Consider the following 22,173-nt stretch of genomic DNA (forward strand, 5'->3'; position numbering starts at 1 on the left):
ATATCTTCCTCATATTTAAATAGTGTGAAAACTGAAAAGAAAAAGACACTGGACATAGATACTATTTTTAACACATACTGAATCTCTCCGAAAGCCTTTATGTCAATTGAATTTAAATGCAAATGAAAATGCATTTTGTATTTAAATGACTGACATATGTCTTGAAATCAAAACAATTCTTTCAGATAGTTGGTTTAACCTTAAATGGCTGTACTGCAAATATCTATTATTACCAAAAAAAAAAAAGTTTTCAATACAGGAAAAATAAAATGCTGGTTCTGCCTTAAGTGTTCGCTCTCACCCACCCACGTACACACACTCGCACTGATCTAAATGCTGACACAATGCCAACCTGATGTACAGTACAAGGCTTACACTGTTACCCTGCGCTGGAGCGGGGCCAGAGCATAGGCCTGATGTTTACTGTTCTAACTCAAGTGGTCCTTTCACCTTCATTTACCTTAACAATCAGCGTTTCATTCCCTAAATAGAGAGAGACCTGACCCTGTGACATATCAATGTTAATATCTGTGTTCACAAGGCCTAGAAACGGGACAGGCCGTAGCTGTTCTGTAGTAGTGACACAGAACATGTAACCTCATCCCGAATGGTAAGACTACCACCCGTGGCACTCCAGAAACCACTGCGAAAATTCTGCTGTTACAAAAACTGATGTTTTAAACATCTCAAACACCTACTCTTGCTCAAAGACAACAACACGCCCACCGAGCAGAGGTCAATCTACAAATCACGGGCGGTAAGCACAATTTTCCAATAATATCATAACGCATGATCTTTCCCCACTTCAGGTGGACGGAACTATTCAGAAGTTGGGCAGACAAAACCTGTAATCACTTTCGGCCCCTTTCTTATTTCTCCATTCACTGATCTGCCTCTCTTTCCTCTGACAGCCATTCAGCGTGGACTTAACACGCCATCGACACGCACTACAACCACAGCTTAAATAAAAAGCGCCTGCCCCGGTGTAATAGAGCGTATTGATCTGAGCCGAAGACGCTGTTTGAATTGACATCACGGGGATAAAGCTTCTGCATTAGCGTGCGGCCTTGAACTTTGAGCTGGAATATGCCATTCTCAGTGGCCTAATTATGCAGGGCCAACAGTGGGGCTTTCTGCACACTAATATAACTCTGTCCTGCACCTCATATCGAAGTGACATTTGAAAAAAGATTAATATGAACTTAACTTTCAGGAAGCTTGTTTGCTCAACATTACCAAGAGCAACACTTTGCCAGATATGATCTTTATTACTATGCTGGAAAGAGAAAACTCCCATTTAAGACATATTGTGGCAGAAAACTGCAGCCGTATATTGACTGTTTACTAAGACCCTGTCTGTGTTTCTTTAAAAGGGGCTCTTTCTTCATTGCTGTGAATGCTCTTATTGAGGGCGACTGGCAGCCTGAAAGAACCAATAACATAGTTGGTATTAGCATAGAGAATAGATTCGCTCTATATGCACCGATGGAAGTGTGTGTTTGAGCGGAAAGTGGAGGTAGGTGCTAACAAGCAAACCAGTTTTCAAATGACTAATTTATACCTTTTGAAGTTAAAAAAGGCTATAATCTACATATAATTGTTAATATGTAGCCTTTTATATAAGTCACTTGTGCTGTTTTTCAAGCAAACTAAGTTCTAGGAAAGTGACAAAGAACAGAACAACACACTCATCATTGTAATCATTTGTGTAAGACCACCGTTTCCTGTGTTGATGAAGCATGTACAGTGGTTTCATAAGTTTAAAATCAAATCAGACAGACGTAAAGAGATAAGACAGCAGCAACCATGGGGGAAAAACAGGTGTTAATGGAACAGTGATACATAAACCAAAATATATTGTTTGTACTTACATAAACAGAAAGACTTTATCCCCAGCTCCCAAAGATCACTGGTGAGTTGATTTTGAATTCATGAAAATTACCTACAACAGGAAAGAAAAATGTGTTTAAGCACAGCTTGCTTTAAATGCATATATCAGAGTTAGGCAAATAAATAGAATAGAATTTGAATTGGCCACAGCCCACAATTGGAATTTACTGAATTGAAATTCAAACCAATTACAGGTGATGCATTTTGGGTAATTAAGTGTTCTTCCACCCTAATTCTCAAAACTTTCAAATATTATTAAATATATAAATAACAACATTTATAGTCTATAGTTCTAAACTATTTTACTCTTGCATTCAAATTTGAAGTGCAATTCTGCACCCGGTTTACTATGGCAATTAAAATTCTATTCAAATTCAGGAACTGAATACATATACACCACCGTTCAAAAGTTTGGGTTCTGTAAGATTCAAATGTTTTTGAAAGAAATCTCTTATGCTCACTGAGGCTGAATTTATTTTGATAGAAAATACAGCAATATTGTGAAATAGTAATAAAAAAAAAAATCAGCAGCCATTACTCCAGTCTTTAGTGTCACACTATCCTCCAGAAATCATTCTAATATGCTGATTTTGTGCTTAGGATATATTCCTTATTATTATCAATGCTAAAAACAGGGCTGCGTATTCATTTCAGTAAAAGAGTAACAACGAAGCAGAAAAACTGAAAATCAAGAGAGAGGATGTCAGACGAGTAAAGTGAGGGTGCCGGCAGGCGGTCAGAGTCCCAGCAGATGAAGTTAAACAGTCGTTGCGCCGCAGAGCCTCCAGTTACTCGGCTCTCTCCCTGAGGGACTCAATCCTAGACAATGTTTAGAGTCCACTTCTCTAATACCTCATTAATCTGTCCCTGCACTGTTTGATTCGACTAATAAATGGCTTTCATACAAAGTACTTGTTTTCTCTAATTCCTCTCTCTGCAGAGCACTAATGATTTATTTAGTTACACGCTCTGCTAGTTCTAGCAGGTCTTCTGAGGTCCTCCAGCAATGCCGGCACAACCGAGGCAACATAAACAAACAGACGGTGCACCCAAACCACCAACAACACCCCAGTTTCAACATTATCCGACCATATGTGTAGTGTTACATTTCCCTTTCACGTGACAGAAGAAAGAGAGAGAGAGAGAAATAGTGCTGCACAAACCTCACTGATGTTCATTTCACCACATTATTCTGTTTTTCACAACAAGCAGGAATCTCATTACCAGTTGATTTATACAATTAGCCTGCCTCAGCATCACCAATTAAACAAGGACACAGGGGTTTGAGGTCACAGCTAATTGATCCTCCTGCAATTTGCGCCATCTCCGCAGCCGAATCTGCCCTCCCGTACAAGCGCTGAAGAGCTAAGTCAAACGCACAGACTAAGTAAATGGCTGTGTGGGAGGGTGGGTTAATAGAATAAACTGAGAGATCTTTGGTCTCCAATGGATCTGAATGTGGTAACCTTGAGGCTGAAAGTGACAATGGGAGAAAAGAGGCAGGAGGTCTGACCCTCGTGTGAATGGAAAGCTGTTGTCATCTTAATAGCACCTCTGAGCTGACAGTCTATTCCACGTCCTCAAAAGACCATGCCACAGGCCTGACTGCCTCCCGGTTCACACCGTACACAGACCGTGTGTATCTGTGTGCATGCGCTCATGCATCTCTCACAGAGTTAGTGCCAGCTCTCTTTCATGCCACACACACTTGAGAGCGGTGGTAATTCTATAAACGCTTTTCTCTTTGTGAGCGATCCAGCATCTGACTAATTCCTGTTGTGCTTTAATAACTACATGGCTGTTTTAATTGCAGGGGGCCAAAAAATATTATAATTTGATGCTAAGTGAGAAAAATTACGAAAGTAACAAGCTTGCGAAAAAGAGGATGGTGCAATTTTATATTCATGTTTTTTTTTTTTTTTTAAGCTAATCATTTGTTTGGATGGGAAAAAACCCTTTGAATTGTAAATAAGATGACAATGATATTAGAAATAATAATAAAAAACTAGTGCAATAAGCCCTGGCCTGATATATAAATGACTGTGGCAGGCCACTGTAGTGTTAAGCAGAGCTGGATTAAACAGGACATTCTAATTGGGTGATCATGAATTCATTAAAGAGAGTTCCAATCAGCACCAGCCTGTTTTTATTAGTCACCCAACAGTTTTATTACCGATTCATTGTGTCCGCAATTACCGCTGCGGCTTCCTAACATGTTGAGCTCTGTTTTCTCTCTCTTCCTGACAATGACTTCAGTGACGAAGTAGCTGTGGTTGTACAAATGGGAGCTGAAATAAAGAGAGATGAAGAAAGGAAGAACTGTTCGAGTAGCCGAGCGTCTTGGCAAATTACTAGACGAAAAGCTAAAGCCCATTAAACCCCATGAGGACAGACTAGGGGGCACCCAAAAATTAATGATAGGGTTTCCTGTGAAATAACCTTTACGCCACACTGCATCAGATGAGGAATTGACCAGTTTAAATGGAAACAGATTTTATTTTTAAATGTGCTGAATATTTCATAGGGGTTAAGTAGGGTGATTAAAGCTCACGTTGGTGAGGCTAATCTATCGACCATGACAGTGACTCCAGCTAGCCTCTCCAACAAACACACTACCACAAACTGACTCCAAGAGCACAAGCCAATGGATACACACGCTTGAGTAACTGATTCTCCAAAAAGCCTCCATTCTCCTACATTCAATCATTTTCAAGCTCATAGCCAGAATAAAACAAAAGTGGGGATGTTGCCTTTTCCTTAGCCAGAGATAAACTGTACATTCTTTACATTTCACTCAGAATCAAAGGAAAAGTCCTTTCAGAAAGCCAATGAGCCTTCAAATCCCAAGCATGTGTTCATCTACAGCAGGTTCAGCTGATTAAATCAATCCTCTACATAAAAGCGCTGTGTCTTCGACCATCATATGACGATTGGGAATCAGTGACTAACCTCGCATTAGCAGCCATGCTCTTGCAGGGCATGCGCAGGCATCTTGTTTTAAATATACTTGCAAACGTGGGTGAAATACAGTAGCATGCTTTACATAATGCTCTGTAAATGTGTACAGATAAGAGAGCTTTAAGAGGCTGAACTGGAAGGCAAAGTGGTTCAGATGGGTCAAATACAGATGAAATCCTTCATCTTTCTGACCATGGACATGCTGCACTCTCCTAAGGAGGGAACATTTTCATTTGCATCAACTTTGCCTTAGCTTTCTTCTGATCCAGCAACCTGCAAAAAATAAAATCACTTTAAAATGTCCTATTTCCCCCAGTCCAGAACATGTTAAGAGGGGATTTAGGTGAAGTAGTTATTGGGACAAAAGAGGCAATATCCCCCATCAGCAGGACGGTCTCTTACTTGGTGGAGGACAGGTTATCTCTGTACTAACAGCAGGGCCACCGACAGGGTCTGGAGGATGGGAGAAGAGGTGGGGGTGGGTGAAAATAAGGCAGAACTGAGCCGAAAGATGGGCCACTCACACCCAGCAGTGGCCGGAAGAGCAAAAGAGTTAAAGTGGTGTTTTTGTCAGATCCAATATTCCTTCTGACAAAAATCAACTAGTGCGCACCCACAGCTGACATATCTGCATGTGTAAAGCACGATACCAGTACAGTTGTAAGGGATGTGTGCCTTTCACTACTGAATTGATAATGCCTTTTTAATTTGAATTCAATTCCTGAACTTGAATGGAATTTGAATTGAGGTAGCAAATAGGATGCAGAATAGCATTGAATATAAATAAAGTAGTAAAATTAAAAGGAATTGAATTGATTTTTAATTTGACAGTTAAAAATGTACATTTCAAGGAAACATTAAAAAAGCTTTGAAGTTTTAAGGTTAATAGAGCGACAAATGCTAGAGAGAGAGCAAAAGAGCATATGAAATGCCACCCAAGGAAATATGTGTGTGTAAGACTTAATACACATTTAATATTTGTGTTTAAATATTTCATATTTTTAACTTCATAATATTAAATTAACTTCCCAAAATGCATTACCTGCATCTTCATTTCAATTGAAATTCCAATTTAAGTTCCTGTGGTGTGTGGGCAATTCTATTTAAATTCAAACTCGAGCACTCAAAGGGAGAAAATTCTAATCTGAATTGTCTCCAAAGAGCAATAAAGACCTAATAAGTGAGATTCATGTCAGAGAGAGCAGCGGATCCAAAAAAGACCAACTTTCTTTCACTGGAATAAAATAAGAGACGTCCCATTTCATTGATCTTCCTCTTTGAATGTGCACACGCTTAGTTTAAGAGGGCCTGCTTACGGCCGAGGGTGTTTATAAAGCGTATTTCACGACTCCCATCGTGGTTGGGGGAGGTTGTGCTGTTTTTAAATCAAACATCTCCTCTCCTTGGACTTGCAGACAGCACCGCGACCAAGCCAGACTTTCATGTCTGACAGTGGAGATACATTTCATGTGATTTACTCTGCTGTGAAATAACAACAACGAAAGTCCGTATTAGGGGAAGAAAGGGTTGACCGGCGACCACGGGCCTCAAATCCACCCCGAGAGGAATTTCGACTCCCAGCTGGTAAAATACAGTCTCACCGGTTCTCTGTGAAACACACGCACTTCAGTGAATGATTAGAATGCAATTGCAGCAAAAACGAGAAAGCAGGTCCTTGTCTTTTTTATCATCGATTTGGCGTCAGTCAATGGAGTTTATTCCCTAGCCATGACACAAAGCACTTTTCCACCCCTTCTATTTATTTGTCCCTACTATTGAGTTGGGTTATGGAAACAAGCCTGCTTCCCTCTTTCTTTCTCTCTCTATTTCCCAGGTAATGTGTTTATTCTCCTGGTCTCATCTTCTAGTTTACGGGGCTGCCGGCCGTTCTCTCTCTCGCCCTCTTATCGCCCGTTCTCTCACGGGGCATTTTAGCTGCTGAAATCCTGTTCACCACATACCGGTTTTAGAATCTGTGAAATGAGTGCCGAAGAAGCGTGGCCACAATGTCTGCCTGTGTTGCCAATGGACTCGAAAATGGGTCCGGGAGCTTTTTGTCCAGGGAATGCATAAATGGAAGTTTTTAACACCTCAAAGAAAGGCTGTGCCTTTGTGTGGCCAGACGAGAGAGAGCCCTGGCTCTCCTGAGGAGGCAGACATGCTGAGTGCTACAGGACAAAGAACCCAGAGCCTGAAGCAGCAGGAGCACACATACACACACACCTGCCTTGCACACACACACACACACACACACACACTTTTATGGTATTATACGCACACAATGGACATGAGAAACATATATGTGGATAAAGGCACGGGCATGCACACACAGGTCAAGTATGTGGGATAACACAACAAATGATTGCTGAATGTTTGAACATTCACTTACAAGAATCATTTCAAGGAAAATATTACTGGTTTAACTGTAAGGCTGCACAATTAATCAAATAAATAAACAAGATTCTGATATGTGAAAAGTATCTAATAAAATATTCCATTACTATCCACTTCTGTTTTGTAAGACTTTTATTTTCAGTAGTTCAAGTTGTGACTGTTGCATCTTAGATGGTAATGCCTGATAAACATTGAATTGAGAAATGCAGCAAAAACTAAATCTTAGATTTTTTTGGGGTTTGATAAAAAGCTTTATTCCGGACCATTCATCAGATTCAAAACTTTGCACAGTTTACCCAAATAAATAGGCGTTTCATTTGAAATTCTATTGATCGAAATGACAATATTAAGGGAAATAATTGACAATAATTGTGCAGCCACAGCAAATATTAAGATACATTACACCGATGCCGATCAAATCGTATTCATAAAAAAACACAGAGATGAAAGACGTTCTGTGACTGATAACCAAAGCCTGAAAACAAGTCAACAAATGTTGGCACATTGATTGATGTGCCTCCTCCCATTGGAAAAAAAATAATTCCCATACAGATTATCCCTTATTGCAATTCATTTGATTCTGTTTTTCAGACAAATATAAAAAGACAGGTCGTGCAGACAATCAGAGTGGTTATGCTTCGGCTGCCTACAATAAGCATTTAAATGCAAATATGTCTGATGCACAAAGAACCTGCAACTTCTGTCAGTGGCAACATAATCAACCTGCAATTGTCTCCTGACTCGGAGTCATTTCCAGTGACAAGGTCTAAGCAGCAAGCATCTGTATTCAAATTACTGCGCTATTTAAGGCCGCAGCCTGTACAGGGATATTTTTCCAACGGTAAGCCGTGCTGAAAGTCAATCATATGGTGAATTACACCAGAATGGAATCAATCGATCCAGAAAAGATCAGGTTACATCCAGGCCCGGCGGTGGCAAGCAAATTATTTGTCTTGTTCTTGTTCAGATGCAAGAGCGTGTGTACGGCCAAGTCCCATTTTTCAAATATTACATTTGCAATTGAATTGAAACCTTAATGGTTCCCATTCTCTATGAATGAACAGAGACAATTTAAATGAAGAGACATGGTCAAGAACACAAAAGGAGAAAAAGGAGTTGTGTGCAGTATTCTCCATCAGAAGAAAGGAAGAAACCTCAGTTAAGTATGCCAGGAGAGGCCCCAAGGATGGGTTTTGTGGTATGTAAAATCCGAAAAATATTTCAGGTCTCGATATGAACGATGGAATAACAAAACAGAGGTTACGACTCATCGGTACTTGCATTCTTCATGCACAAGTTCACTTTTAATTCTTTTACCAGCAAGCAGGGAGGAGCACATTGTGCTCTAGGGTTTTGACTAGTGGCTTCATGAAAATCCAGAAGCATTCTGCCGTGATTTTCTTAGGCAGAGCAAAGGTAAGAGTAAAAATAAAGAAGAAACAAATTAGGCTACTTCTTAGAGTTCAAGAGCATCCTCAAATTCCTGTTTTGACTTTGTATGATACAGTTCAATGGGAGGATTTGTGCTATGAAGAGGATTCAATCCTTCGTAACGCTTTTCAATTTTGCATCTATTCTCTCTAAAACTCTTTTAAAAAGGAAGAATGTCAGCATGTAGATGTAATTCTTAACCATTGAAAAACATTTTCTTTTTTATTTCTAAACAAATCACTGTTAACCATATTTCAAAAATCACCTCAAAATCCACAATCACTCAGCATATGCAAACGAATCCATTAATAAGAGTGAAAAAAATCGTTGGCGTGAGAATTCTTCTTCTTCGTTCTTAATTTTCTAGAGAGGAAAATGATTTAAACGATGGACACAAATCTCAACTGACATAACTGGGAGTCGCTCACTTCACTCTCTCCCCTATATACTACAGCTTCTCAGACTGTACGAGAGAGAGAGAGAGGGCTCCTCTCTTCTCCGTGGTTCCCTTCTTCCCCCCTCAGAGAAAACAAATGTAGTGTTTGAGTCACTGATCGGTGGTGTAATTGAGTTTAACACTCCTTTTCTGCAGGAAAAAAAAGAGTCTTTGAAATGAGGAGGTCAAATTACCTCTCCAGTCAGGCAATAAATAAGTCAAACAAGGTAAGGGCTCCTGCCAGCATATTTTAGTGCAGAATTCAATTAGTGAAAAACAAGAGATGCGTGGTTCTTCAGTTAGCTATTAGATGCACGTCCTTTCCCATGATGCTCTCATTCTGCACGAGGCAATCAGGCTGGAGTACACCGCTGATGGAGGACGGCTTTAAAGAAATCCACTCCGTTCCAGCGATTGTGGGGGGTTTGGCCAAATTACAGTCACAACATGACCAGTGCATGCAAGTCGGAGGGTGAGATTATTGTTGCTCTTTCTATGCCCTCTCGCAATAAGCCAGAGAGCTATAATCCACCAAACGTAATATTGTTAGAAGGCCACAATCTAAATAACAGAGCTGAAACTATCGTTTAAAGGATACTCCTAATTCAAATGATGTCATCAATTACATGTATGATCTTAAGGACAATAAGTCCTGTATGACATTTTTCTCCTGGGGAATTTGTTTTTTTCTTTGGTACTCTATTTTTCTTAACTTTCCTTGTACAGACCAAACAAAAAGAAAGAAGAATGTAGTTTTTTGAGCAAACTATCCCCTTTTAAGACACACTATGTTTCCATATAGCGACAATGAGGTTTAGAAAAGGCATAATGTGTGGCATAATATACATATTTTTTCCATTATGAAGCCGATATACTGTATGGAAGTGTTTCCATTGATTTCTGCACGGGAGTGGTGTCAAGCATGTACTTGAGGGTGCTTGGACAATCTATAGAATAAGAAAGCGAGCTGGGACGCACACAAATCGCACATACACGGACCCACACTGCAACACACCCAACTGGCTACAATGTCGCCTTTGTGACATAATGCTCCTTGCACAGTGGATTTTTGGAAAATAATCCAACTTTTCCTATCCTACGCATCCAGCAATAACAACTGACATCACAGGTCCAACCATATGCCCTGTGGTGCTCGTGAACATTTAGCATTTTTTCAGCATATAGGGGGGTAAAAGAAACACTGTAAAATGGTTATTATATTCCAATCATGCCCAAGGAACCTATTACAGCATGGCACAGGCCACATGAAACCTGAGGAACCTATTACAGCATGGCACAGGCCACATGAAACCTGAGGAACCTCGAGGAACCATGAGGAACCCCAACGCTCAAAACTACACAACAGACAGTTGAGAAGCTAACAAAAACAGAGGGGAAAATGGGAAAACTGAGAAGAAAATAAAGACGGAAAAACTACCACCACGAAGCATGTGTATTCTCTTATGAGAAACAGTCTTTCCCTGCGAGGTCCGCGAACGTGTGTCAAATCCTGGGACTCTAGCGAGATGAGAAACTCCCCTGGTGTCGACACACACATGCTCTACAGATCTAGTGGCCGATGATGGCGACATGAGGTTAACATTATCACCGCTGAAAGCGCGACAGGTGGGTCACATGAAAGGTCTCTAATTTTCTCTCGCCAATGGGACACATGGTTCATATTATTCTCTAGAAAAGCAGACAACGCTCCAATGAAAATATCGGGAGGCTTCCACCACCACTACTGTTCGCCACACACTATTTTCAAATGCATCTTAGATTATGTAGCAATGTAAATTTTCTCTGCCTACTGAGCGTCGAAGGGTACATTTGGAGGGAACCTGAAGCGTAAATAAATAAATGTGGGGATTTGAGGAGGCATGTGGGAAGGTGTTTAAGCGCTGGGTGCGATGTGAATACAACAAGACACGAGCTAAACACACAATCGAGTCCTGCACCTTCGCGCTCCAGCTTTCTCAAGAGTCGTGTGCAGGGTAGACTTGATTAGTTCTCTCTCTCAACACACACAAGACGAAGAACTCAAAGAAATGCAGATGAAGAGAAATAAAAATTAGCCTTCATCTGAAACATCTGAACATCACTGTTGTTTACATGCCATATATCTGTGTGTGCACGCTGAAAGTATCCCATCTGTATAAAATATCAATGCTGCACTACTTCTATTTTGTGCGGCTCACAACAGAGCCGAGGCTCAAGTAGCCTACACAACAACACAGGCGGGAATTTTTTGAAGTGAGGTGAAAATAGGACTCTTTTCTAAAGTCTGTGAAAAGGGTGCAAGATAAGCAGCATTTAGCCATAAATTCAGAGTCGGCGCTAAGCTTTTTTATGTATAGCTCACAGAGCGCAAAACCATGCCCTGCTGAAATCAAAAGCGGTAATAGTCAGGTTAGCCACCGTCATTCTAAGAGGGAAGTCGGTTGTGAAATTGTAAAATTGTAAGGCTCTCGCTGTCTATTTCACAGCCTACATTTTATGAACGCTCTCTGAAATTATTCATAAAATAGAGGCTATCACATGGCAGTCAGTGTTTGAGGCTCACAAAGGTGAGGGGAGAAAAGGCTCAAGCAATCCTAATCTGCCTGCTGAAGACGGCCGCTAATAATACGCTCCTTTATCTCCTTTGCTTAAACAGTGCATACCTTGAAGTTCACAAAAACGTGTGATACTCATCGAGCTCTCCAAGCGCAACAGAGTGGAGAGAGAGAGCGAGAGCGAGCAAGAGAGAGAGGACATTTTCCCCACATTCCTCACAGATTCAAGTCCAATTTGCTCTGAAAGTCCTCTGCATTAAGCCCGCATGCCAGGCTGATAGAATATGAAAACAACAGTCAAACGCCGTCCATCCCACTATGGTTTTCCCCCGATTATAATTGGCAGTGGCCATACAGAACTAAATAAGATTCTTCAAAATAAAGAGAAGAAATGCACTCTTGATATATTCTCAATGAGTAGGCTAACCATCTGCAAGAATTATTAAATTAATGAAAAGTTCTAAATATGGCTTCAAACCAACATTATATATATAAAAAAGGACCTTTATGGACACTCCCCCAGTGACAAGCTGTTGTAGTCCTAAAGTTATTGTTATGTTGAAGTCGTTATTTATGAGGGTATAATGTTTTACCCTCATAAATGTTTTTTAATAACAAAATTTTTTGACAATAATTAATAAATAAATTCAAAACTTCAAAATAACGATATTAAAAAAATTATATATACTTACTTAGTATAGAAAAATATATTGAATTAATGATGTCATTAATTTAAAACAAAAACCAACAAAAAAAAACACACACACAAATGACATACCATTAACAGGCCAAAACACTATATAAATGAAAAGAATCATGTGCTTTTTCAGACAGTTGGACCCTTCTGGAGAACCCTAACCTTATGAGGGGGGCTCAAGTACCCTGTAATGTAATTAGGGTGCCTAGAGGTTCTCCAAAAAGTTCTTCCATGTGCCGTTTCATTTTTAAAGTGTAGAGTTATGGGAAAGAATCGAACGTAATCACTCACGGTGGTCTGGAACACAGTTTAAATGATTAAAAATGGCTTCTAAATTTCTACTATAGACAATGCCATACATCAGAGGGTTAAGAGAGAGGGCGAGAAGCTGAACATTAATGGGCCAATATCTGTATGCATATTTTCTGCCCAATAGCTAGAGCTGAAAGGGCCCAGATGAAATCTGTGTGGTAAAGATGAAATCATAGCATTGTGGTTGCACAGCAGTCTGGCAGACACATACCTCACTCTAGAGAGAGAGAAGAAAAAAACAAAACTCTAAATAATATTTCTCCTTGCCTTTCCCATTTGAATATTCATCCCGTTTCCACGTCCCCAGAAACTCTTCTAATCAGAGTCACTTCCCCTTTAATCACTGGGGCTGTAATTATGATTTGATAAAGCATTTTAACGCACTCTTCAGTGTCACTCACATATCTATGCTTGGAATACCGTATTAAGAGCTGTCAGCCCTTAAGGGGAGCACTTCCCAAACAGTGCTGATCCAAATATGGCAAACACGCCCATCGGCTCTAATTGAAATTATTACAGGTTTGAACATGCTAACGCTACAGCTAATGTTTCCCCTGAAAGTGAGCAAGCCCAGCAGACTCAGCTAAGATTCCTCTACTTCCCTCTGATGTGCAGTAATTGTTTAACCCTGAGTGGAAGTGGCTGAGTGCCTTTTTTCGCCGTACGCCAAAAGACAAAAAAAGAGAGACAGGCCTGTGTAGCACTTTCCTATTCTGCTTTTCGCTTTCTAATTCAGTCCAACGCAAGGCTTGAAGGAAAAGCCTCTCTGGTTCCATGTTCATCTTGGAAGAGCGAGCGTTCGAGGATGATCGTTGACCACAAGTTGATAATGATGACGATTTAATTAGAAGCCTCTCTCTGGTCTGGAGTCAGCCCAAACTCCTCCACCCTGCAGATGGAATAAATTTAGCAACAGTGAAGAAGAGTAGGGCCATCTTTTGCTCCTTTCTTCCACCACTCCCTCCCCCTTCACAACTTCTCTTTCTTGTCATCTAAGTACCACCTCCAATCAGAGACAGAAAGCATTCTTCCCCTCTGACACCACACCGCAAGTCGTTCATGCGCCATCATCGCTCAAGCTTGCATCCCCTAAGTGCGCATGCACCTCAACGCTCCCCAATTACCAACCTGTGGCACTCTGAAATATGAATACAATGCTTAAATAACGTTTAAGTAACCTTCTAAAAGTCGAAGCTGCTAAAAATGGTCCAGGAGGAGAGAAGTGCTTTCAAGGTAACAGCAGGAGAAGCTCCCGGCTCCAGTACCAAATGGAACAAGGCGAAAAAGGCCTGGCTCTGGGACGACCAGTGTTGTGGAGAAAATGTCTAATTTGCATCCTGGCAGGTCTCGGGGGTTTAGTTTAGCCCTGTGTCATAGTTTCGGTTTCTTTCCTGCTAGAGAAACACTGTGTGCTATGAGTGAGCTCTTTTCAGCTGCAGGCCCATGACGGAGTGCCGCAGGACAACATGCCCGCTGGTGGAAAAAGGCTGGTGGGCCTGCCAGGATCTTCCCTTATTCCAGCTTCTCTCTCTTTTTGTGGAGCTTGTATGTTCCTGAGCGCTGGCCTATGATGAGTGATTAAGAGTGATTGTTTGAGTGCCATTGTGGGTATGCTGATAGATGTCAAAGAGGCTCTAAAGAAATGCATGGGAGGAAAAACCGCAAAATTTTCTCCATTATTTCAACAGATTTCTGCCATCCTATTAATTTTTTATTTTTTTTTAAGATCACCACATTACAGCCCTTTTGACATCACGACTACTCATAAGAAAAATTAGGACTTAAATTATGTTCGTAGACCTTCCTGCCCAAAGATTTAACATGACAAACTAATGAAAAAGAGGGTAATTTCTTTTAATTCAATTTCAATTTGTTTTCCACTCCTCTGCAAGAAAACACTCACTTTTTCCAGCCTGGTGTTTTCACTTTGGTGTGGTTACTATATCCTGGCAAAGCCAAAAAGACAGAGAGCGGAAGAGGAAAGACTTCACTTTTGAATACACTGCAGGACTAAACTGCAGTCACACTGAGTTTCAACGTATACAAAATTACCTGAAATAGATATACATGTTTAGATCTGATGTGAATTCTCAAGTCAGAGTTCACCAAACTCAAAGCAGAAGATGAAATGTCTTTGTTTGCATATGAATAGATGTGAACTGAGTGTGAAATCTATAGTGAGACTGAATTTGTACTACTTTGTTAAGATTTTGCCATTAAGGGTTGGTCACATTAACGAATGTTCATTAAATTTCACAGGCAAAAAAAGGTACATTGCCTATTGACAATAGTGTAGCGATGCATGAAGCACTACTCCCACAGAAGTCACTATCAAGCCAAGAAGTGACGTGAACTTGAACTCAAAATCTGTGTGGGGAAATCTTTCACCCTCAAGCGAAATTCCTGATCATGTGGATTGGATTTCATGTGGACTGGATTTTGCACATGAAAAATCTCCAAACACGGTTTTCATGTCCACTATCTTAAAGCCAGTAGTGCCGTGACCCCAGGAATGATGAATGATCCCTGCGGGATCTTCTGGAACCTTCTTCACTCCATACAGTTCTGAACAGAGAGACTCAGCTCCACAGCCGCAGCTCTGAATTAAGACCAACATCATTAACTGCCGAGTCCCTTCACGTAGAGAGCATTTAGACAAGCCGCTCTCTAAACTGTGAAGGCTAGAATGGCAGATCACACTAGCACACACACTCTCTCATCACATCAGCTGCTGTCACCACTTGACCCATCATCAAAAGCTGTTCATGGACACATCCATAACGATAGTCAAGTGCTTTCTCTCAATCTGTCTGTTTGCTGGTGCACTACATCTTATTACACTGACAGTCAGGTAGCAGAGCCTTTCACTTCTTCAGAAAGAAAGAAAAGAGAGAGGGAGATAAGTGAGTGTGAGGGAGAGACAGAGAGAAAACACTTGTGGTTTGATCTGCTGAAGACATTTTCTTATGACGCACATGTACACCGACGGCAGAAAGCCTTTAAAACTGCAAGCGGGTACACATAATCGCAGAATAGGAAACAAAAGGGGCTGGTTTCAAAAATACTTGAGTTGAACTACCTCTCAGACACACAGCCACAGCATTCCTCCATTCTCCCTACCAACCTCCTTTGTCACTTTAATATGCTTCTGGCATTTAGCATCCTGAGTTTCCACACATACACACACAGAAACTGTGGGTGATGTGATTTTGATGTCAAATCTCCTGATTTTTCCATACAAATTTCCAGACTTTCAGATGGCCTATCAAAAAAACATGGCTGCGATTAGCTACAAGCCTCAGCATTATCACAAAAAAACAGTGTAAGTGATTACAATACCGTTTAAGAAGACAGCAACAGGCTTTCTTTCACAAAACAGAAAAGTCCCGGGGAATTCAAAGGCCCTTTTGTCTTAAGAGGAACTCAGCTTCGGGGTGGATATTTCTTTGACACAGTTCTTAACAAAAATAATTCTCTATGCTGTGAGGTTTAAATCATGCCTTCTATCCTGAGTATGCTAGAATGAACAACTGATTGTTTAAAGTACATCAACTATATAAAAAACAAGATATATTGAAATATGTATATCAAAACATTTTAAATATTATATTATGGAATATTACGCTAACGTCAGACACAGCCTTCTAAATCTGTGTACTAACTTAGTGGTTTCTGATCCATCACATATGACATACTTATAAGAATCTGGAGCATCACATATTGACCTGCTTAATCACGTGTGTACTATGAGAGTTAGGTAGAGGGCAATCTGCCAGTTTGATCTTACTGGCTCACATCTGATCTAATAGCAGAGCATTCAGAGTGGGCGGAGTCTTCTGCTGAGGGCTGCACAGATCCCTTTGTAATGAAAAACGTAGCATCTTAGGTTAATGATCAATTATTCTCTACCACCAAAGTCCAGGATTATCCCAAATCTGGCACTGAAAAAAGTGCCTAGCTCCCAACACTGGCCTGATTCCCTTAATTTGTGTTTGACAATGATTTGGCTAACACAGCACACTTTCACCATAAGATGATGTAATATGAAAGTCACATAAAAAGTGATAAACACTAGAATAAAGTGTCTCTAAAATTGTTGTTTAGTGGAGTGTCAGGCATAAATGTAAGAGGGAATTAATGAGACTCAATTATAAAAATGTGATGCTTATTAAATCTAGTGGATTCTGAAATACTAAACTCAATACACATAATTCCTACCCAAATAAGCATGATGAACTCAAAGCTCCTCTTAATAATAATACAAAAATGAACAAGAAGCATATGCATAATCATAATTCAATTATTGATGCCTTCTGGAATAGTGCATTCCTTCTAAAAAAAAAACAACAACACGGCACAAAATCTAAAAAGCCTAAGATCGAACACAAAATCTACCATTCAGCAATATTTACTACTTTTACATATTATGTTATATATTACTAATAAATACTTCGAAATATAGGATGAAAGAGGTGAAGTAAAAAATGCAAGGACAATCGCGAACAGGGAAGGACTAGTCCTAAACACAGGGTTCATATCAAAAGATTTATTTTCATTATTTATTCATGCACCAATTAAAGGTTAAACATGTGCCAAAAGCCTGTGTGTCAGAGAGCAGCTGTAGTGAGCGAGAGCGAGAGAGAGGAGGCCACAACAAGAAGGTTAAGGAAAAAGCAAACTAACTTTGTCTTGAAATGGTTTTGGCCAGGAGACAAGCTCTCCGCAAAAGAGCACGGACTGGCATAAACATTTGTACAAAATTATGAGTGCATTTGGAGACGCATGCAGGAGTCAACCGCCTGCACACGGTTCCCCGCGCTCACTCTCTCCCAGCAAACCCTCCACCCCAGAGCGTGTGTGTGTATACAGGCTCCAAACCACTGCATTTTAATTACTGCCAGCAAGCACAGCAAACCCCTTTGAAATGGAAATGGACTCCGAATCTTCCTCTGCACCACAGAAATCTTATTCTGATTTGAAAAAAACAATATGCTACACCAGAGCCTAGACCTGATAATGCTGATTATAACCACCAATAAAGCCAGTGTCAAAAACCTCACGGTCCCAGAGATCCCTAGCATTAAATCTACATATTCATGTGTGCTTATAAAAAAGCTAGGAGAGAGAACGCTAGGAAAATATTCAATAATATAGAAGGCTTATTTGTCATGCACCTAATTTCAAAGAATTGTTGGATTTATGTGTCATGCAACACCAAGTTCGAGACATTTTGATTTGAGCACATTCAAAGAGCAGCTCTATTATTATGCTGGCACATCATGTTATCAGGCAAATGCTGTGAGAAGATGAGGAAAAGAAAGCATTTAGTAATATTTCGGAGTGAAAAGCTTCCATCTCTACGGTTCATTGTGCAGCATCAGGCCGTAGGTGAACACACGTTTTCAGTGGAGGGCAAAAAAGCGTGCCCTTCATTTACAAAAAGCGGCCGAGACATCAAAGGCGTCTTCAATTTTTTATCCTTGCGCGATTGTAACGTCTAGACCTGAGGTTGCAAAAGGGGAAAAAAACAGAAAACGTTGTAGGGGGAAAAAAGCCTTTTCAGCGTAGACTGTCGCTGAAAGACACGGCCATCTGTAATGGCATTTCACAAGGCCTCCGAAGCTATAGCTTCACTATCTTTTTTTCAGAAGCAAGACTGCAATTTGGGCGTGTTGTTAAGCCACAAATAAGTATAGGTTGGATAATTTGTACTTGCGCAGGAGGAAAGAAATACTTAAGTCCTAATGTTAAAGGTCTTCACAAGGCTACAGATCTATTTATTTACTATCTGTCATTTGATTGTTACAGCTTTGATTTCACTTCGACGTGTCCAGGGTCAGCATTCCTGTCTATGTAAATCATTAAATCATAGAAGATCCTGGAAGCCCTGGGGATCTCGAGCAGCTGTCAGCGTGCCATCTTCCTTGATGACAATGGATCTATCATTCTGCAGGAATGCAGTGGACGGCTGCGAGAAAAGCCACTGCATGCACTCGAATGTCAGCATGTGTATAAACATAAGCATTTGCAAAAAGAAACGTACATTCATTCAAGATCTGAATATCATCCACAAGAAAACGCCACCTTCCTAGTGTCTTCCTTATTTCGCTAATTAGTAGCCAAAACGTACATTAATTAAAAGTGCAGCAAAGCTTCAATAACACATTGCAGAAACTTGAGAGATTCTGCCACAAAAGAGAAAAAAGCCTTCTAATAAACATGTTGCCATCGGTTTTGATCATTGTTGAAATATTCCACAGCAAATTAGCTAACACTTATAAAGACAGATGTCACAACATGTGCTGCCACATTTCCTCCTCATGCATTCCTCCCCTACGGCTGGCGTGCTGCTTACCTTTACCAGGCCTGCTGTTGTTTACCTCTAGTGTTGTTTATCATTAGGATTCTGCTGGCACTGTTCTAACCCCTTCAATGCAAGACAGAGCCAACGAGACTTACACCTGAGCATCTACCACAACCTCAACTTGCTCTTTTCCACTAAATGCTAAATATGCAAAAAAAAAATACATAAAATATTACCAAGAGTTAAAACAATAGTATGAGTTTCATAAATTATTAGATGATAAGGACGTGATTGTTCATAAATAAACAGCTTGAGCTTTAAAAAAAAAAAAGGAATAATAATATTCGCTACACTCACTCCATCCTTTATTTTATCTTCAAGATATACATCCACTTAAGACGTATAAACATCACAGACATACTGCTTTACGATAAGAAATGATAAGCAAGGCCAAATTAGGTCATTAAAAATGTAAATAATAAAACAGAGGCAATACAAATTAAATAAACTGCTAAAGCAGTTTAAAACCACTGAAAACTGATTAAAACTCAAAATTACTGGAAATCTTGACAATATTTCACAAGTACTAAAACATATGGCAGACAACCTCTAGAAACAACAGACTGAGGCACATGAAAGAGAATTATTCAAAGTTCATTTACTGTCCAGATTTGAGGACTGATAATGCACTCGGCTGATGCCAGCTATGCAATTAATGTTCCCAGAGAAGTAATCAAAAGTCCCTTTATAACAGAGAACTTGCTAAACTATCGCTAAACAACTAAACTTATTATACCCTGCATGCACAGAAAAGTGATTCTCTCATTTTTATTAATATATGAAATACCAAATAAAGAGGTCTGACTTCTATTATGTATCTTAAAATTCAGGAGATCCCACAAAACAATCTGTGAGGGAAAATGTTTTTGCAAAAAAAAAAAAAAACCTTGCATGCACTTAACGATTAAATTAAATGAATTTTGATGGCATGAAATTACAATCACTCAGTCGCTGCAAGGTATCATAATGACCCTCCGCATGTGTTTTAACAATGATTTAGAGCCTCATGATATGATGTAATGCCTCAATTAAAAAATGCAAAACTATCATCACTGCATATAATCTCTAAAATTAAATGAATAAATTCACATGAACTGTAAGAATGATTAGAGAATGAAAGAAAAAGAAAAAGAAAACTAAATCCCTACTTCACACACTACGTGTTAAAATACATATTCCAGCTGTCAAGTCTCAGAACATTAGATTCAAAGACATCGCAGAATAGAATACGATCCAAATCTCTGAACTTACTGGCACCATAAGCGTTCGTCTGCGATCTGTCGGTATCTGCACGCCGGTTCCAGTAAGGAAATGCTCTTTACTCGCACAAAACCACAAGTTCCTCCCCAAATCCACGGGCAGAAAGTCCTGGGAAAAAGCAACAACAACAACAGTCATTATCTCAAACGCTTTAATATCAGCGAAAATGAAAGTGAATTTGTCTGTGATATCGTGGTGAAACTGTGCATGAAGCGTAATTCATACTTAATTTCTGTCCATAAAGAAAGTGTTTGGAAAATCCAGCATATGCATGAAAAATGAGCTTGAATGAAAAATTGAAACAGCGAGCCGTGAAGTTAAAACAAATAGGCTAAAACACGGATGATGCGTACATTTGTGAAGGGTTGAGAAGGGATTTTTATAAGTTCGTACGTTTAATTTTGTATTGGCAAATAACGCATTTAATTGATTTTTAAATTTGAGATGAATTAATAAAGATGACCATGGTCTGCCTTTTAAATGCATGCCTCTAGAATAGGTAAATAAATGTAAGGGGTAAGCAACAGAGCCTTTCTCAAAGGCAGTGAATAAATCTATCTCTATTGAGTGCAGCACATCCCTGTATAGCAATCAGGACAATGTGCTGAACTGGCAGTCTAATTATAAATGTTCCATTGGGCTCCAGTGCCATCTTACCTTATGAGGGAACAGCTAACAGCAACTGCTCAAAACAAAATGCCATTACGGGCTCAACTTCACCCCAACAGAGGGACAAGCCAAGGGGATTGTTTTTCAAACAGCCCCCTCTCACTTAAGACAAGAATGTATTATTAGACACCCGGTTATTCTTACAGACTGGACACAATTTCAGGAGAGAAAAACTAGCAAAGTTAAGCTGTGTTTAATTAAGGTGTCAGGTTGCGTCCCTGCGCGAGAACAACAAAGCTTTTGTGTTTCTGCTCTGAGGTTTAGAAAAGAAAAGAAAAAGGAGGAGAGCGTTTCGCTTTCTAGCGCCGGAAAAGTGTTTAACACTCAGTCATTTATGCGTTTTAAATTTTGTAAAATTTTAAATGTCCCGTTTGACGTGTCCGAGGGGCGTCACGAGTTTTTAAAGACCTTTACATTCCGTCATACGTCGGCGTGTTGTGTTGTGTCCCTTATTAAAATATTATCGCATCTTGTGCAGCAGTCGAAAAGGGCTTATCTGTGTCTATGAGGGTCTACTTTTGGGAAACACCCATGAGATGATGGGCTATCTGTGTCCTACAGCCTGAGTTCACACACATTGCGCTCCATTTGTCCTTTCAGTACCTCGCCGCTCTGTTTCTGGAAATCTCAAAAGCATCATGTATAGCACAAAACTTCAACAACAACAAAAAAGACGCAGAATAAGAATAAAAAACACTAATGCAAAGTGTAAATCGCATTGAACTGACAAACAATTGTTAACATTATTTTACTGGATTTATTTTGAATTGAAATTCCATGTGAATGTCATTTTTAAAAAAAATTGATTTTGATGTTTAAAGTTTTTCTACACTAGTCTTATTGATGTTAAAATAAAAAACGATAAATAGGCTACGTAACAAGAGGCATTTATTTATTTTTAATAAGCACCGTATCGCTTACAGATGAAATATCACACGTTCTGATAAAATAAATAAGAGAAGAAACAATTCCCGGAGTTCACTTACTTTCAGTCTGAATGCAGTGTGTTTCAGAGCACCTTTTTTTCAAGCTGGGAGATTAAAAGGAGTCTGCTTGTCCAAGTTGCTTATTGTCTCTCTACATGGATCTGCTTTGGATGAGGACTTCATTTTAATTTATGGCTTATGCATTCTTCAAAGGTCAATATGCCTGACCTCGAGCGAAAGTTGAGAAACAATTCCCATGCTCCCTTAGAGTTTGCCTTCAA

The 22,173-nt window shown here is 39.7% G+C and overlaps 1 protein-coding gene across 21 annotated transcripts in view; it reads right to left on the bottom strand.

Annotated features, from left to right (window-relative positions):
* Positions 1–22,173, bottom strand: part of sox6 (SRY-box transcription factor 6) — a 150,235-nt gene that overhangs the window by 126,925 nt on the left and 1,137 nt on the right. For 13 of the 21 annotated variants that reach the window (XM_079810553.1, XM_079810533.1, XM_079810551.1 and 10 more), the window contains exons 2-3: positions 20,289–20,405; positions 1,872–1,942 (exon numbers count right to left, since the gene is read on the bottom strand). The gene's annotated coding sequence lies outside the window, so the exon portion shown is untranslated. Of the gene's footprint in view, positions 1–1,871; positions 1,943–20,288; positions 20,406–20,954; positions 21,340–21,952; positions 22,095–22,173 lie in introns of those variants that run through there. The other 8 variants (XM_079810540.1, XM_079810543.1, XM_079810552.1 and 5 more) reach the window with 5 other exon arrangements.

Source organism: Gobio gobio (genome assembly GCF_949357685.1).
Source record: "Gobio gobio genome assembly, chromosome: 2".
NCBI classification, from domain to species: domain Eukaryota; kingdom Metazoa; phylum Chordata; class Actinopteri; order Cypriniformes; family Gobionidae; genus Gobio; species Gobio gobio.